Here is a 19,067-nt window from a genome sequence, read left to right on the forward strand (position 1 = left end):
ATACTGCTGTCCCTGCACTCAACAGTATGCCCCCTTCGTTCCTCGACCTTTCCTGGTGACCTGTTAGGGCCTCAATGCAAGATTTGTCTCCTTTCCTTTGGACCCCTCATTTAATACTGGGTACTTGCTCTAGATGCCATGGCCCCTCTGGTTATTGGCCCTGTATCTCACTTCAGCATTTTTACTTTGTCTTCTAGGGCCCATATCTAGGCTTCTGCAGCTTCACCTTCTGACTCTTAATTCATCTTCTTTGCCTCCATCGTCTCCTGTGTGTGTGTGTGTGTGTGTGTGTGTGTGTGTGTGTGTGTGTGTGTGTGTGTGTGTGTGTGTGTGTGTGTGTGTGTGTGTGTGTGTGTGTGTGTGATTTTTAATTGGATAAAAATATTTTTAAATAACTTTGAAGATGCCATATTAACCCTTTGAGGGTTTTGGTCGTACTAGTACGTCTTACGCGTAGGGGTTTTTGACGTACTAGTACGCATAAATTCTAGCGGCCTCAAATCTAGTGGGAGAAAGCTGGTAGGCCTTCATATGAAAGAATGGGTCTATGTGGTCAGTGTGCACAGTCTAAAAAAAATCCTGCAGCACACAGTGCATAATGAGAAAAAAAAAAACTTTCACCATTTTTTTGGAATAAATCAGCGACTTTGCAGTGTATTTTCGTATGGTATTTATTGTTGTATTCTAGTTTTCTTGGTCTCATTTTATAGAATGGAAGACATATTACAGAAATTGAGATGATTTTGACTGGTTTTACAATGAAAGGTGCCTTGAAATTGAGCTCAAATTAGCAGAAATGTTCGATTTTTACCAAACTTCAAAAGTAAACAAATCGTGCCAAGCGTGCAATACACGTCAACTGGTGAGTCTAATATTCTTTCACAAGTGCACCAATAATATTTATACCATTTTTTACACTAATGCAGTAGTCTGCATAACAGTAAATCTTATATTTTTTGTGAGAATAAAAATTCAAAGTGGAAAGCAAAAGAATATAAGAGGGGCCTTGAGACGTGACTAATGACTAGAGGAAATGTCATTTTAGTGCCAGGAATGTCTTTCTTGTTTATTCTGGACCCTATTCGGAAATTGGCATCTTTTGAAATTTGTGTGAAATTGGCAAAATTGCTAAATTCTGACCACTGTACTGGATAGTTGAATTTCATAAATGGGTGGTTTCTTGCACCCATTCGATAGAAAAAATGGAGTTCTAGCGAAATATTCATGTTTTTTGTCGACTAGTACAGTGAAATTGGCCGAAAATGGGGCTCAAAGTGGGCAAAATCGCCGATGTGTAAACATCGCCGAGACCGCTAACTTTGCGAGAGCATAATTCTGTAAGTTTTCTATCAAATTTCAAACTTTTGGTGTCTTTATGATCGGGAAAAGATTCTCTATCTTTTCATAAGAGAAAATAATTTTTATTTTTTAAAATTTGGCCGACCCTGAGAACGAGTTTCGGAGAGGGCCTGTCGACCCTCAAAGGGTTAATAATGATATTAATAATGATATTAATAATGACATTAATAATGATATTAATAATATTATTATTATAATCAAGAGGAAAATAAGAAAATAATGATAATAACACAATAATAATCACTCTGAGGTGCATTAACCCTTTGAGGGTCCAGAGGCCAAATCTCAGACTGACAGCCAGGGTCCAAGAATTTTTTTAATTTTTGCCAACAAGAAATCGCTCAGTCAATTGTTTCAACTACCCAATAAAGTGATCGGAAATTGGCAATTTGACCAATTTATCACAAAGTTCAAAACAGGGCCCTGAATGAACAATGCAGGCATTCCTGACACTAAACTAACATTTCCTCTGTTCATTAGTTACTTTTTCAGGCTTTACAAATGAATTCCACTTTGATTTTTTATTCACATAATGAATTTTCATTCACACCAAAAAATAGAAGATTTACTGTTATGCAATGTTGTAATAATTATACAAATAATATCAGCACATTCATGAATGTATATCAAATCCACCAGCTGACGTGTATAAGACTCTTGACGACATTTGTTTACTCTTGAACATTGGCAAAAATTGAACATTTCGCTACTTTGAGCTCAGTTTCAAGCTATTTTCAGTACTAAAACCAATCAAAATCCTCTCTATTTCTGTAATATATCTTCCATTCTTTCAAAGGAGACCAAGAAATCATGAATATATCTGTAAAAAACATACAAAAAATCACCGCAAAGTTGCTGTTCTAATCGAAAAATCCTGCAGCACAGTGCTGCAGGATTTGTTTTATGTGGTGCACACTTATCACATAGATGTGTTCTCTCATATCTAGGCCCAAATTTACCGCTCACAGGTTATACGAGTGAGCTGAGCTCATGGTGTAGATCTACGGTTTGGACCCTGGTTTCAAAGCCACAGATCTACAGGACAGACCCCTCAAAGGGTTAAATGTTGTATATTATTTTAATATAGACATTTTGATTAATCCAGCGATGATATTTTTTCAAAATTTTATAATAAACATGCTACGTAGCATATAAACATGATAAATACACCCCACAGTAGAATAAATCAACATAAATGTAAGATGTTTTTTCCAGTCATCTTGTCGGAGTGTTGGAAAAAATAACGTTTTCTCTAGTCCAACACCAAAGAAAATGTGTACTGTAACTGTACACTGTAAATGTAGAAAATTATGTTTCGTATGCCTTCACTCAGTGTTATTCCTTCTAAAAATGGTGTGTTACATGAGAATGGGAGTGTTGCTCTTTATTTATTCTACTCTACCAATGTGGAGACAACTTGTACACAATGTAAGGTGTTTGTATTATGGCATAACCAGATGCATTCATCTATTTACTTACATACTCTGTGGCTCTGTCCTCTCTCATTTATTTGTTCTCTCTCTCTCAACAAATGTTTTAAGGAAAGTAATGAGTGTACTGTATATGCATTTTATCGCTCTAGGGTGCTTTAAATGTCGTAGTAGGTGGGGTGGCCAGGCGGGCTACCATACCTCCCACACCTGACTTTCTACAAATAAATACTATTTACCTTTCACCCTACCTTAAGACCATTAAGATTACAAATATTTTAAGGTAAGTAATGAGTGTACAATACATGCATTTATCACTCTAGGGAGCTTTAAATATTGTAGTATATTACATGTGGGTGGGGTGGCCAGGAGGGCTACCATACCTACCATACTTGACTTCTTTCAATATATACTACTCACTTCTCACCCTACATGAAGACTACAAATATTTTAAGTAATGAGTGTACTGTGTGTGTATTTTACTTATTGTTTTTTAATGCTTAGTTCTACTGCTAACTTAATATATGTTAGTGTAAATTTATCTGGCGTATATCTGCATTTATAAGTGGGAAAAAATGGTGTTCTGCTTTCTAGCGATGTCCGCTTTCCAGTGGTAGCCTGGAACCTCGCCTGCCATATAAGTGGGGCTCTATTGTACTATTAATTCAGAGGAAGTGCTAAACCTAAGTATCTTTTAAATATATTTTCTACTCTCTGTAGTGTTGCTGTAGACAGGTATGATACTTAATACCCACATTCAGGGCAGGAAGCCTTTGGCTATCAAGGTCTATCAAGTCAAGCACTTGATCATCTCTGAAAAAGCAGCCTACACCACTTGACTAACACCCAGGTACTACACCAATATACTGGTAGGTGAGGATGAGCACCCAGGATACCAGAAAAGGAAAAACATTTCAAATGGAAAGACCCAGGAAAAATGTTACAGTAATAATCCTCATACACAATCTATGTCTTAAATGTTGCTAATATGAATGTTCTCTTTGGATAATAAATAAATAAAATAAATACACACACACATATAGACACATATGAACCCACATATGCACAAGCATGCACACACGCATACACAAAACCAGACCACTAACTGAAACTGAAACTAATGTATATAGGTGTGAATTACTCCACTATCGGTACTATGTTTCTTATTCTTCACTCTAAGAAAACAGAAATGAAGAATGAGAGAGACAATACTGATAGTAGAACTATTCACAGCTATCTACATTAGTTTCATCTTCAGTTAGTGAGCTGGTTGTGACAGTATATGATTATAACAACCTGTTAATGTTTTGCTTGAATTTTGCACTAAATCACATATGCATTACTATGTTGAAATGGAAAATTGAAATGTAGGTTAAAACGCTAAAACAGAAGCAAATCTGAAAACAGACTGCTTACCTCCCCCCCCCCACCTTACTAAAACCATCTGATTTTACAAAGCACAGGCAAATAACTAGTCGTGACCACAACATTTATATAAAAGTTACATCTTTACAATGTAAAATACTAACCTGACATTTCCAGGTGACTGTTGGAACCAAAAGACAATCACATTTCGAAGTTGCCTATGGGTTCATTGTAGAATAAACTGAACTGCACACAGGTGCACAAAGACCCAGTATCTACCTCATGATAGAGCTCATCAAATTAATCAAATTCATTCTTTCCTCTCTACAAACACCTTCAGTTTGCCAGTTATTTGCTTGACAGTACCATCTAGTAATATTTTAAATAAATACAAAGCTGGGATTCACTCACTCCACAACAAATTGACAACAATGCATTGCCTTTGATTAAATGTAAAGACTACTTTCACCACATGTAGTATATGGAAAAAATCAGGCACAAAGTTAAATTATTACACTAAAGGCATGTGTAAGATAACAAGTTTTATAGTTGCCACAACAAATTCAAGGCACTGAAGAATATATACCTCGGTCTATATCCAAAGATTATGGGAAGTCAGCAGATTGACATAACACATTATGCAGTAATTAGAGCATCAGGAATTCAGAATGCATGGGATCAATCAATGCCCTAATTTTAGATTAATTTGGACAACCAATCATCATCTTCAAGTACTGAGTTAACAACTGTCTGCATTACTGAGTTAACAACTGTCTGCATTACTGAGTTAACAACTGTCTGCATTACTGAGTTAACAACTGTCCGCATTACTAAGTTAACAACTGTCCGCATTACTGAGTTAACAACTGTCTGCATTACTGAGTTAACAACTGTCCGCATTACTGAGTTAACAACTGTCTGCATTACTGAGTTAACAACTGTCTGCATTATTGGGTTAACAACTGTCTGCATTATTGGGTTAACAACTGTCTGCATTACCTCTGTGTCAAAATATTCAATTAATTTTCATGAAAATATATAAAGATAGAGTATATACAGCAAAGTATTCTCCTGGTTGAAAAATTAAGTCCTGAGCAAATTATGAATAAAATAAGGAATATAAAATGTCAAATAAAATAAGAGATGGTGAATTTTATATAAATAATGGAGTATACTTTCACCAAAATCACACATTTGTTTCATATAATAACTGTGTTACCTTGATATTTCACCCAAGTTGTGTCATATAAATCTTACCTTGATATTTCACCAAACTTGTGTCATGTATTACCTTGATATTTCACCCAACTTGTGTCATATAGGCATTATCTTGATATTTCACCCAACTTGTGTCATATAAATGTTACCTTGATATTTCACCCAACTTGTGTCATGTATTACCTTGATATTTCACCCAACTTGTGTCATGTAAGTATTACCTTGATATTTCACCCAACTTGTGTCATGTGTTACCTTGATATTTCACTCTGTGTCATTTGAAAAAAGAAAATATCTGAAGCTATTTACTATAGAGAAAACTTTGTAACTCTGCACTGACACTGATTACAACTGAGAACATAAATTAGTGGTCTAATCAACTACTACACAGAGCTGTAAAAATACTGAAGTGCTTGAAAATTTGGCAGATAATGCAATGCCACGTTCAGGGGGCTCATATAATATATTGCATTTGTTGCTTAATGCAGAAGTTTATAAATAACACTGCATCATTACAGAAGATCTATGGATTATATCACAATTCACATTGTAGGAATGTAGAAATAAATATCATGAAAGCCAAATGCTTCCAAAACTCAAGCTGACTGTCAACACACATACACATAGAGTGGAACCTCGGCTTACAAGTGCCCCACCATACAAGTTTTTCAGGATACAAGCAGTCGCTCGGTTGATTTTTTGTTTCTGGATATGAGCAAAAATTCAGGATGCGAGTTTCCCCCTCAAGGGAGGTTCCTTGATGCTGGTGAGGGGCTCTTGATCTAGGGAATTGGATCTGTGCACCAGTCCCCTAAATTAATAATAATAATAATTATAATAATAATAATGAGGAATTTCAGAGCATTGCCACTAGGTGGCACAGCCAATGCCACATCATCAGCTGAGGTGTCCAATGTGTTTATGTTGCCGTGGAAGTATTTCTCATGTTATTATTGCCAAATTTCTTTTTTCTAACCATGGGTCCTAAGAAAGTAAGTGCAAAGGACAGTGCTGAAAAAAAAGAGGATGATGTCCATGGAATTACAGCATGAAATCATAGATAAACAAACGAGGGGGTGGCAGTAGGAGCTAGTAGCAAGTAGCCTATCTTCCACTCTCCACCTCCACCAGCGTATGTACACTTCATAAAACCACATTATTTCTCTACATTCTCTATTATGTTTTTATACAATATTTCTTATTTATGAAACTAGTGCAGTTAGCCTCACAAACACTCCATTTTCTCTTATAATAAAAGCATGGGAAGATATAGTCAGAGCGGGAGAGGGAATGTACGCCGCTGCCACTACTCGCCATATTAAAGCCTATTTTATTCATTCTAGAGTATATATCATGTTTCTATATTAATTATATTGTTCATTATGTCATATTAGATGAACTGTGATAGATAGATAAATAAACCGCAGAGTTGATATTAGCGTCATATTGAAGTATTTTTGTCCTGCCTCCTGAGAGCAGGAATTCCGTTGGAACGGATTAATGGCATTTCAATTAACTTAAATAAGGAAAACTGACTCAGCATATGAGCAGATTGGGATACGAGTAAGGTCACAGAACGGATTAAACTCGTAAGCCGAGGTTCTACTGTACATTTGTTGTGGCTTCAATACACCTCATAGTAAAATTTACAATTAGAACATTTTTAATGCTAATGAAAGTTTTAGAGATTAAAAATTCACAGATGAACAGGAATGTAAAAATTCTTATACTAACAAAACACCTACCTTACCCTGCTTGTCTCTTTATAGAAAACATTTCCAATAATGTCTGAACAATGTGATTTCCTGGGCAACTAATTATACTAATTTTGGCATAAAATTTTCCAAACTGATCATTCTGAAAAGCTGGTTACTGAATTACTGATGCTCTGATCTAGTTACCAAAATCCACTACCAAGAAAAACTGCTCAAAAGAAAACTAGGTTGCATTATTTTTTAATGAACATGAAACTTAAAGTGTTTATAGCTCCATATGCAGACATTGGTAATGTAAGTGGAAGTGACAAGTATAATGGAGGCTACCATGGAGTAATGAATGGTCAAACATTTATTTAACAGCACTGAAACATGGTATTAGTATTTACAAACTGACCTTTTTAGACCCATTTTGCAGGTAACAAGAGAATGAGATGGTTGGAAGATGAGCTGATACTGAACTTACTTATAAAATGCATTCCATTAATTTCAAAAGAATTTTATAGGATTATTTGTTAAAATTCTTGGAGAAGATTTCAATAAACAGCTTTCTCTTCTTTGCATTTGAATATTGATGGAATTATTAGTCAAGCTATTAACAACCCTAATCATACTGCCAGAACATAAAACACAAACTAGGGTTAAAATCTGCAGCTTCCACTAAGTTGTCCAACTACATGTGCTCCTAACATCATCCTGCATCTATTATAATAACCAAACCTCACAGTTCACACTTGAGAGAATGTACATACATTAAGTTCATCTTTAAATTCAAAATGTACATGGAATGCTTCTATTCTATACTTCTATATGTTGTGTTACTGTATGACTCAGCTGACTCTATCAACATAGCCTGCAAGCAGTAAATTTCTGACTTCTCAACACTAAGTCACACTGACATAGGTCTTGTATACAAGTATCTTTTAAGTATAGTACAATTCTTGCCTTTTTTTCACTGTTGATAAACTTCAAAAAATTTGCTCAAACCAGTTGAGCTTATAACAATTTAAGCAGCTTACTTTCACTTTTAAACTTCAAAAAAGCACATTTTTAGACTAAATATCTTGTGCACAAAGCAGGTATGTATCTTTCACAAGCACTGAAAAGAAAAATTGCATGATGTATTAAGCATTGTACGCAACATTTTGCTTCAGTTCCAAAATGCTATTCAGCATATTATCAGTAAATAATATTAATACTGTATTAATTTTCAGATTATGTCAAAATAATGTATTTACTTACCTTTTTATTTTTCTTGCTTTGTCATGTTCAGTGGCATACAATGCTGTTCTTCACAATTTAAAACAAAAACTGTGTTCATATAATCCTTCTCTCAATTTCCATGAGAAGTTTAGTGAAGTTTAGAATAGATGAGTCCATCCATCATGTTGAATGAGTTTCCATCAGGTTGAAGGGTGATAGTTGTGCCTGAGACAAGCTGGGCTTCTAAAAACCCATAATTGTCCACTCCAACAATGACAGCAGATTCTGTCCTTCGATGTTCATTCTGAACTGTTACTGTTGCATTGCTGAAATTAAAAGACTGAACTACAGACATTTAAAAATATTAGTCTATAAGTATAATGCAATCTTATTTGTACATACAGTAATACAGTATGGCCCCACTTACACGGTATTGCGACCCCTGAATGGGTCACAATGTATATAATGTATATTACCTGTTCATATAATTTTATATTGCTTATATTTGCGATAATAGCTAAATCGTAAATATATTGCTTTATATTATTATTTGACTTAGTTATATTTATTAGGTAGGATGTAACATTTATATATTATTCAGTGCTCATAGTTTGAGTGTTAAGTAGCTAACGATTGTTAGACAATGGTCTAACAATCGTTATGCACGTTATGCTGCCGGCTTCTCTGTGTTGCTGGGCAGCAGCAGTCCATGGAGCAATCATGTGATGAGGATGGGGGGTGATCACACCTCACCTGGGTGAGACTGTCTTGCTTTGATTCACCCTCTTTTCTGTTTTGGCTTGGCTTCCGACAAGACATGTCTTCCTTACTGGCCCTTGTTGGAAGATCGTCTCTGTCGCTTTCTTGTTGTTGGTTCTGTGTAACTCCGTTCACAGAACATAGCCTAGACTTAGTGATTTTCGACATTGTACTGAGGTTGTGTGTCACATAGACACTCTGAGAAACTCAAGTCCTGAGCTGTAGCTTCTGACCTAATTTGTACTGGTATCTGTGTAATGTCACAGTCGGGGATTTTCTAATGCTGAACTTAGATTCAGTAGTATGGGAGTTTTGTGACTTTTGTGGAGGATCTGCAGATGGTCCCTACTTAGTGTCGTTATATTATCTCCTTATTCCTGATTCTGTGTCGCTGTTGCTTGTTATATTGCTGTTCGGCTTATCAGTCATTTTATTGTTCAAGCAAGCTGTTCTGATTGCCAGGTTGGTCAAGAAGTTAGTTTATGTGAGGACTTTTAGTCAGTCACTGGTTAAGTCTAGCCGAGTCTTGAGACATAGCGAACTACCTAGAGCACTTACACACATACACACAAACTTACTTGTATATATTTGTATTATGTTATTAATTGCTAACAATGTACCAGACAATACTTAAAAGCCATTAAGATGTGATATGTGCCTTCAGCACAATACTACTGTACACGAGAGAAGTGATTATTATAATTATTTTGATTATATTGATTACTTTAACAAGCTTCCTGAAGGGAAAAAAATACATTTTGAATTTCTGTTTTAGATACACAAACACATTCCTAATCTCATATAACCTGTTGTTTCTGTGAGGCCTGGTTTTGTCTGAAAAGTGAAGCATACGTAATAGTAGCACAAATCGATTCACTCCTATTATATCACTGAAACCTGGGGTTGCAATCAGGCTGTCTGTTGACCAATATGATTTCACACTATGCTTATACACATGTGGCATAAGCATTATTGTGGCAAACAAGATACATCTCAGCCACAGTTGTCTCCTTCCATTGGTGTAAGCGTGAGTTAGATGAAAGTGTTGTGTTTGCCATGGTGTACTCATAGTATCTGTTGCTTTCCCTGACAGTAATTTCCATCAGGGGTTCATGAAAGAATAACTCGAAACATTCCAGTTCACTGGCATTGTTCCCAATTGTACAAGATGGCCGTATTCCACTTTGACTTTCATCAAAGTGATGGGGGATTGGGAACAAAATTGGCAGCTTCCTGCCAATCCCAGGTGCAGTCTGCTGGTGGGTACTGGATATTGACAGGTGGTTGTGGTTGTGGAGGTTGTGGTTGTGGAGGCTGGTGTGGTGGGTGGGTGGGGGATGGTGGCCTTTGTTGTAGATTAGCTGAGGCAGCAGCGTGGGTGGCAGCGTGGGTGGCAGCATGGCCCACTGCTGGTGCCTCACGGCTGGCACCACCACTACCACCACCATGCACATTTTCCATCCCAACTGCAACACTATCATCTTCATTTTCACTGTCTGTTCCTGTTGTACAGCCACGGGATGTACTCCGAGATGTACTCTTTCCCCTTGGAATAGCATATGGCACACTACCAGAGCGCATATACGGTTGTATATATTGATGCTTCACTGGAGAATATTCCACTTCACTATCACTACTGGAACTGTTTTTAAGAGCTTGTAGTTCATATTCACTATCACTATCATCACCAATGCTCACATCTGAGCCCGGGATTTGGGAAAATAGGAGTTTCCTCTTTGATTCTGGTACAACTGAATGTTAACAAGACGGCCCAGCAGCAGAGGTGGAAGGCTGAGGGTCGTCTGGGTTTTCCTCACTATTACCGGTGTTATGGTCATTAGTTTCGGTCACAACCTTATCAAAATGTTGAAACTCATCTTTACTGGCACTTCCATCTGTATTAGAACTGTCACTGGGGAACAAGTGTCCCAATTCACATAGGAGTGAGGAGCTTCTTACCACAAGGCATGGTGAACAATGTCTACTAAAATGGCATTCCCACAACGCGCCACTGGGTCCCAGAATTTTTTTCTACTGCGCACACCGATCACGCAGACCCATTCTCTCACATCTAGGCCTACCAGCTGTTTCCCGCTTAATTTGAAGCCGCTCGAATTTATGCGTACTAGTACGGCACCAACCCTGAAAGGGTTAACATGACTCACGAAATCGTAATGACACGATTGCAAACAAACCATACCACGGGTGGGATTTGAGCCCGCGGTCAGAGAGTCTCAAAACTACAGACCGTCGCGTTAACCACTGGACCAGCTAGTTGGACGAATCTTACTGTGGCTAGCTGGTCCAGTGGCTAACATGACGGTCTGGAGTTTTGAGACTCTCTGACTGAGGGTTCAAATCCCACCCGTGGTATGGTCTGAAAGGGTTAAGTTTGTCAGAAAGGAAGTGACCAGTTTCACCAAGCTACTGGAGAGGACAAGAGGAGTAAGAAATGGAGTGGACACATGAAGTATGAAACAAATTGCTAGGAAATACTAGTTTGAATGAACACAAGTTTAGAATCTGGTAGATGGAGGGAGTTTTATATTTTAACAAATTAAAAATGGTGGCAATACCTTCATCTGCTGCACTTCCCTTATCTGATGACAGTATATAAGTGCCAATCTTCCTGCCTGTGTTTCAGATTCAAGATTATGGTGCTCATCATCTTCTAGGCCAAGAGACTGATTACCTTGTCTTTTGTATATAATTTTACAGTCTTCACATTACGTCCTTGTATCAATTAAGTCACTTGATGGTGAAATGTTTACAAATTCAAGATACCCAAATGTTGCACACATGTCTAATTATTCTTCTTGTAGTCAAATACAAAGGAAACAGCAGAAACAGTGGAGAGGTAAAGATGATGTGATGAGTCCCATCATGAAATAGTAGTTATGGGGTTGTCAGTCCCTCAGCCTGGAGAACTGTTCATCTCCATAGTCTTGAACAATGTGAAGTTGAAGCATAAGGATAAGAGCCTTTTAAACTGCCAAATGAGATGCAGAAAATCTAGAGGCAGGATACACTGGTAGAAGCAACAAGGAAGGCATTGAGGAACAATGCAGCAAGTCTACCAGCCCATGCTAAGCAGGTAGGCCTGCTGTATTGTTCCTCAATTCCTACCTTGTTGCTTCTACTAGTGGGCCCAACTTTCTGTGGCATCATCTAGATTTTCCATGCCTCACCTCTGACAGTATAAAAGGCTTTTATCCTCATGCCTCATCTTCATATTGTTCAAGACTATGAAGTTGAACATTTCTCCAAGTTGAGTTACTGACGACCTCACACCTACTATTTCAAGAGCGATGGGCTCATCACTCTTGAAACAGTAATGAAACTGCCTACCGCCATCACCACCACCGCCGCTGCCAAGAAGTTGATGGACTGATCACATCATAGTAACCGTTCCACTGTTTCTTCTGTCTCTGTATTTGATTAAAGAAGCCTACTGTGTAGGTGAAGTGTATTTACAATACAGATACCCAACTGTTGCACCTGTGTCTTACTCATCTACTTATTAGCATTGTATACTAATATATTTCAAAAATGATGTACATGGGATCTGGAAATATGACACTTTTAAAATATTTACTTACTGTGAGTATGTTAACCCTTTAACTGTAACGGTGTTCATCAATGTGTCTCTAGTAGTGCTCTGTGCATAAAACAATGTACAACAGAACCTCAGCTTATGTGTTTAACCCTTTGAGGGTCCGTGCCATCAATCTATGGCTTTATGTTGAGGGTCCAAACTGTAGATCTACGTCATGAGCTCAGCTCACTCTGATAAGCTGTGAGCAGTAAATTTTGACCTAGATACGAGAGAATACATCTATGTGGTATGTGTGCACCCCATAATACAAATCCTGCAGCACATAGTGCATAATGAGAGAAAAAAACTGAGACCATAATTTTCGATTAAAACAGTGACTTTGCAGTGCTTTTTCTTATGTTTTTTTATAGTTGTATTTGCGATTTCTTGGTCTCATTTGATAGAATGGGAGATATATTACAGAAATAGATATGATTTTGATTGGTTTTAATACTGGAAATGGCTTGAAACTGAACTCAAAATAGCAGAAATGTTAAATTTTTGCCGATGCTCAAGAGTAAACAAATGACCTCACACGTCTAATACACACCAGCTGGTGGGTCTAATATACGTTCACAAATGTGGTGATATTATTTATACAATTATTACAATATTGCATAACAGTAAATCTTCTATTTTTTTGGTTTGAATAAAAATTCATTATGTGAATAAAAAATCAAAATGGAATTCATTAGTAAAGCCTGAAAACATAACTAATGAACAGAGGAAATGTTAGTTTAGTGCCAGGAATGCCTGCATTGTTTATTCTGGACTCTATTTTGAAATTGAAGTACAGTGGACCCCCACATAACGATCACCTCCGAATGCGACCAATTATGTAAGTGTATTTATGTAAGTGCGTTTGTACGTGTATGTTTGGGGGTCTGAAATGGACTAATCTACTTCACAATATTCCTTATGGGAACAAATTCGGTCAGTACTGGCACCTGAACATACTTCTGGAGTGAAAAAATATCGTTAACCGGGGGTCCACTGTATTTTGAACTATGCATTAAATTGGCCAAATTACCAATTTCCGATCACTTTATTTTGTACTTGAAACAGTTGACTTGGTGATTTCTTGTGCTTAATCTATAGAATAGAAGTAATATTAGTGAAATAGCTAAGAATTTGGTCGACTGGAATAATGTAATTGGCCTAAAATGGGAGTCAAATTTGGCAAAATCGCCGATGCGTAACTATTGCTGACACAAAAATTCATGAGAGCATAATTTCATCAATTTTCCATCAAATTTTGTACTTTTTGTTTTATTACCTTTCATAGGAAAAAATAAAATTATTTTTTGAAAATTCTTGGACCCTGGAGCACACTTTGAAATTTGGCCTCTGGACCCTGAAAGGGTTAATCTGTTCCGTAAGCTTGCTCATATCCTGATCTGCTCATATGGTGAGTCAATTTTCCTCATTTAAATTAATTGAAATGCTATTAATCCATTCCAGCAGAATTCATGCTCTGGGAGGCAGGACAAAAATACAGTGGTCCCTCAATAATCGTCCGGCCTGAAAGTCGTCCATTTTGGAAATAGTCGCGTTATTTTGTCTAAACATTGGCTTGCAAATGGTCTGTTAACTCGCTAATCGTCTTTCGTCCTGGACCCGTACTCATGGCTCTGAGCCGCGTCGGCCTCCCTTCCCAGCCAGTGTGCCATTGTTTACCAGTGAGCGACAGTCCCCTCATGTGTTCATACAAAATATTTCCTAATATTCCATTCATTTTAGTGCTTGCAAGTGCTAAATAAGCTACCATGGCTCCAAAGAAAGCTCCTAGTGCCAAGCCTTTGGTAAAGTGAGAAATACGATTGAATTTAAGAAAAACATCATTGAACAATATGAAAGTGGCGTACGTGTGGGCGAACTGGCCAGGATGTATAACAAATCCCGTACAACCATATCTTCCAACATAGCCAAGAAAAATGAAATCAAGGAAGCTGTTGTTGCAAAGGGGGTAAACATGCTGACAAAAATGAGATCACCAGTACTCGAAGATGTTGAGAAGTTATTATTGGTGTGGATAAACGAGAAACAATTAGCAGGAGATAGTCTTATGACGTCGATTATTTGTGAAAAGGCTAGGCAGTTGCATGACGATTTGGTAAAGAAATTGCCTGCAACTAATGGTGATGCGAGTGAATTTAAGGCCAGCAAAGGCTGGTTTGAGAGATTTAAGAAGCATACTGGCATACAGTGTGATAAGGCATGGTGAGGCTGCCAGTTCGGACCAAAAAGTAGCTGAAAAATATGTGCAGGAATTCAAGGAGTACATAGAGGCTGAAGGACTGAAACCTGAACAAGTGTTCAATTATGACAAAACAGGCCTCTTTTGGAAGAAAATGCCAAAGAGGACATATATTACTCAGGAAGAAAAGGCACTGCCAGGACACAAGCCTATGAAAGACAGGCTGATGCTAATGTTCTGTGCTAATGCTAGTGGGGATTTCAAAGTGAAGCCATTACTAGTGTACCATTCTGAAAATCCCAGAATGTTCAGGAAAAACAATGTTATGAAGAGTAAATTGTGTGTGTTTTGGAAATCTAATAGTAAGGCATGGGTCACGAGGGAAATTTTCGTCGAGTAGTTCAATGAAGTGTTTGGCCCTAGTGTGAAGAATTACCTCCAGGAAAAGAAATTGGATCTCACGTGCCTCCTAGTAATGGACAATGCACCTGCTCATCCTCCAAACTTGGATGACCTAATTCTGAAGGAGTTTGGGTTCATCACAGTAAAGTTCTTGCCCCCAAATACTACTACTCTCCTCCAGCCCACGGACCAGCAGGTCATTTCAAACTTTAAAAAACTCTACACCAAAGCAATGTTTCAAAGGTGATTTATTGTGACCTCAGACACTCACTTGACCCTAAGAGATTTTTGGAAAGAACACTTCAGTATTCTCCATTGCATAAGCCTTATAGGTAAGGCTTGGGAGGGAGTGACTACCAGGACTTTGAACTCTGCTTGGAGAAACTTGTGGCCAGATTGTGTCCACAAGAGGGATTTTGAAGGGTTTGAGGCTGACCCTGATGAGCCTGTCAGTTGTGAACTTTATTGTGGCACTGGGGAGTTCCATGGGGTTGGATGAGAGTTTGGAGGATGTGGAAGAGTTGGTGGAGGACCACAACGAAGAGCTCACTACTGAGGAACTGCAAGAGCTTCAGCAGGAAGAGCAACAGATCGCAGCTCAGAATCTTCCTGCAGAGGAGGAAGAGAGATTGAAGAAGATGCCTTCTTCAGAAATTAAGGAGATTTTTGGAATGTGGGGTAGGATGGAAAGATTTATGGAGAAACATCACCCTGAGAAGGATGTTGCAAGCCATATTGTCAACTTGTACAGTGACAGAGGCTTGGCCCATTTTAGGGAAGTTTTAAAGAGACGCCAGAAACAGAGCTCTCTGGACACTTTTTTTTTGCGAGACAGGACTTCTTCAGTGACTCTCAAGCTGGTCCTAGTGGCATTAAGAAACAGAGAAGAGAAGTAACCCCAGAAAAGTACTTGGTACCTGAGGTGTTGATGGAAGGGGATTCCTCTTCCAAACAGTAATTCAATCTCTCCTCCTCCTCCAGTCTTCCATACACTAAGAAGAATCGCCAATAAAGGTAAGTGTTATACTGTTAATGTGTCATTCATCATGTCCCATTGTATTGTTTATGCACTACATCTATATTTCATGTAAAAAAATTTTTTGTTTTAATACTTCTGGGTGTCAGGAATGCATTAATTGTATTTACATTATTTCTTATGGGGAAAATTAATTCGAAAATTGTCTATTTTGATAATAGTCCCACTTCCAGGAACGGATTAAGGACGATAATTGAGGGACCACTGTATAGTTGACCCCTGGATTACATAATTAATCCATTCCAGAGAGAGTGACTTATCCCGTATCTGACTTATTCCAAATTAATTTTCCCCATAACAAGTAACAGAAATCCAATTAATCCATTTCAGACACCCAAAAGTATTAAAAAAGGTTTTCTACATGAAATATACATTTACCTACACAGACAACAGTGATACATGAAGAATAAAACAATAATAACATCACACTTACCTTTATTGAAGACATGGTGATGTACAGATGATGGGAGGAGGAGAGAGGATGGAGTAGTTTACAATTGTTTGGAAGGGGAATCCCCTTCCATAAAGACCTCAGGTACTAAGTCCTTATCCTAGATTATTTCTCTTCCTTGTTTTTTAATGCCACTAGGACCAGCTGGAGAGTCAGTGGACCCCTGTCGCTCAAGAAAGTGTTCCAGAGAGGTTTGTTTCTGGCGTATGTTAGGAATTGTGTTGGGAGACAGGACAAGATAGTCCTTCAATATGACACTAATATCAGCTCTATGACTTATTTATCTAGCACAATTCATCTAATATGACATAATAAATAATATTAATAACATAGAACATGTTTGCTAGGAAAGCAAGGTAGTAGACACAGTATCATGATCAGACTTCATTCATACGATGAAAGAAGGGACTTAAATGCCAATTTCCGAATAGGGTCCAGAATAAACAAGAAAGACATTCCTGGCACTAAAATGACATTTCCTCTAGTCATTAGTCATGTCTCAAGGCCCCTCTTATATTCTTTTGCTTTCTACTTTGAATTTTTGTTTTCACAAAAAATATAAGATTTACTGTTATGCAGACTACTGCATTAGTGTAAAAAATGGTATAAATATTATTGGTGCACTTGTGAAAGAATATTAGACTCACCAGTTGACGTGTATTGCACGCTTGGCACGATTTGTTTACTTTTGAAGTTTGGTAAAAATCGAACATTTCTGCTACTTTGAGCTCAATTTCAAGGCACCTTTCTTTGTAAAACCAGTCAAAATCATCTCAATTTCTGTAAAATGTCTTCCATTCTATAAAATGAGACCAAGAAAACTAGAATACAACAATAAATACCATACGAAAATACACTGCAAAGTCGCTGATTTATTCAAAAAAAATGGTCAAAGTTTTTTTTTTCTCATTATTTAAATCAGCAATTACAATGAAAAATGGAGTGTACATCAACGAGTGTCTAATGAGAAAATGTCAAAACCTTCTGTTCAGGTTGAGAAAACTTAAACACGAAAATAAAATATATCAGTTTTTCACTCGAGATGGGAAAATACTAGTTAGGAAAACAACAACAGGACAACAATACACCATCTCAAATGAACATGATTTCTCTACCTTCCTTAGAAAAGCTGACATTTCTGTAACAGATTAGAGAAATGTCCTTAACACATATATACATGTGGTGCATATAGTGTACGTTACTATTACATTACTGAGCATTTTTATTTTCTTTACTACCAGCTACCTCAAATACTTTTTACTTCTTTTTATTGCCATTAATTACTCAAATTTTGTGTTGCAAGTCAAATCTTACTCATAAATTAATGTTCTTCATGGTTGCTATCTGTCCATTTAATTTTGTTTACCACAACTTATTTTATTCCCTTTAATATTGTGTGTGTAATTAGTGTATATTCCAATTACATTATTGTGCAATTCCCAAAACTATCATTTGCTAGCTAGTACCAACCTCACATTTTTTTTTTTACTTTTTATAGTGCAATTAATTGCTCAACTTATTATATATTACAAGTCAGATCTTACTCCCAAATCAATATTATATCATAGTGACTATCTGTCCATTTAACTTTGTTTACCATTACTTAGTTTAATCCGTTATATATTTTCTCCTTTATTTTAGCTTTAAATAACTACCTTAGTTCATATATTCACAATTATTAAAATAATCAAGGTGCTATTCTCAGGTGCTAAAGTGTAATACGTTTATTATTTTACTATTATATTCCCAAGCTCCTTTATTGGATCATCACTTTATTTGTTCACCACAACTTATTTTAGTCCCTTTTATATTGTCTCCTTTATTTTAGCTTTAAAGAACTACCTTAGTTCATATACTTACACTTGTTAAAATAATTCAGGTGCTATTTTTTGGCTTTAGAATATTTACATTGTCTTATACTGAAGTCTAATTATAGATTCACTATAAACCTTATGATTACAAGCACTGATCCTGATACCAACCTCTTATTGAATGACTTAAATGAATCAAACAGTAACTGTAATTACTACACAGCAGAACAAAGGCACTTCTCAGAGCCAACAACAACATAACTGTCTTTAACTACAATGTCAGATCTTTAAGCAAACATTACAATGACCTCACAGCATTACTAAAGTCCCTGAATGCCAGTATGTCCATCATTACTCTCAACAAAACCTGGGTAAAGCCAGATACTACAGATGTCTATGCCATTCCTGGTTACACAGCCATACACAACTGTAGGCCAGATCAACAAGGGGGTGGCACAGCTATATACAGTGGACCCCCGACATTCAATATTAATCCATTCCTGAGAGCCATTGAATGTCGAAAATA

At 37.1% G+C, this 19,067-nt stretch overlaps 1 long non-coding RNA gene across 1 annotated transcript in view; it reads right to left on the reverse strand.

The window, feature by feature from the left end:
• Nucleotides 1–267: 267 nt before the first annotated feature.
• Nucleotides 268–19,067, reverse strand: part of LOC128687526 (uncharacterized) — a 56,506-nt gene continuing 37,706 nt past the window's right edge. The window contains exons 2-3 of the long non-coding RNA XR_011391258.1: nt 8,330–8,616; nt 268–8,186 (exon numbers count right to left, since the gene is read on the reverse strand). This is a non-coding gene — a long non-coding RNA (uncharacterized lncRNA). The remainder of the gene's footprint in view (nt 8,187–8,329; nt 8,617–19,067) is intronic.

The sequence above is a fragment of the Cherax quadricarinatus genome, unplaced genomic scaffold (genome assembly GCF_038502225.1).
Source record: "Cherax quadricarinatus isolate ZL_2023a unplaced genomic scaffold, ASM3850222v1 Contig820, whole genome shotgun sequence".
Lineage (NCBI taxonomy): Eukaryota > Metazoa > Arthropoda > Malacostraca > Decapoda > Parastacidae > Cherax > Cherax quadricarinatus.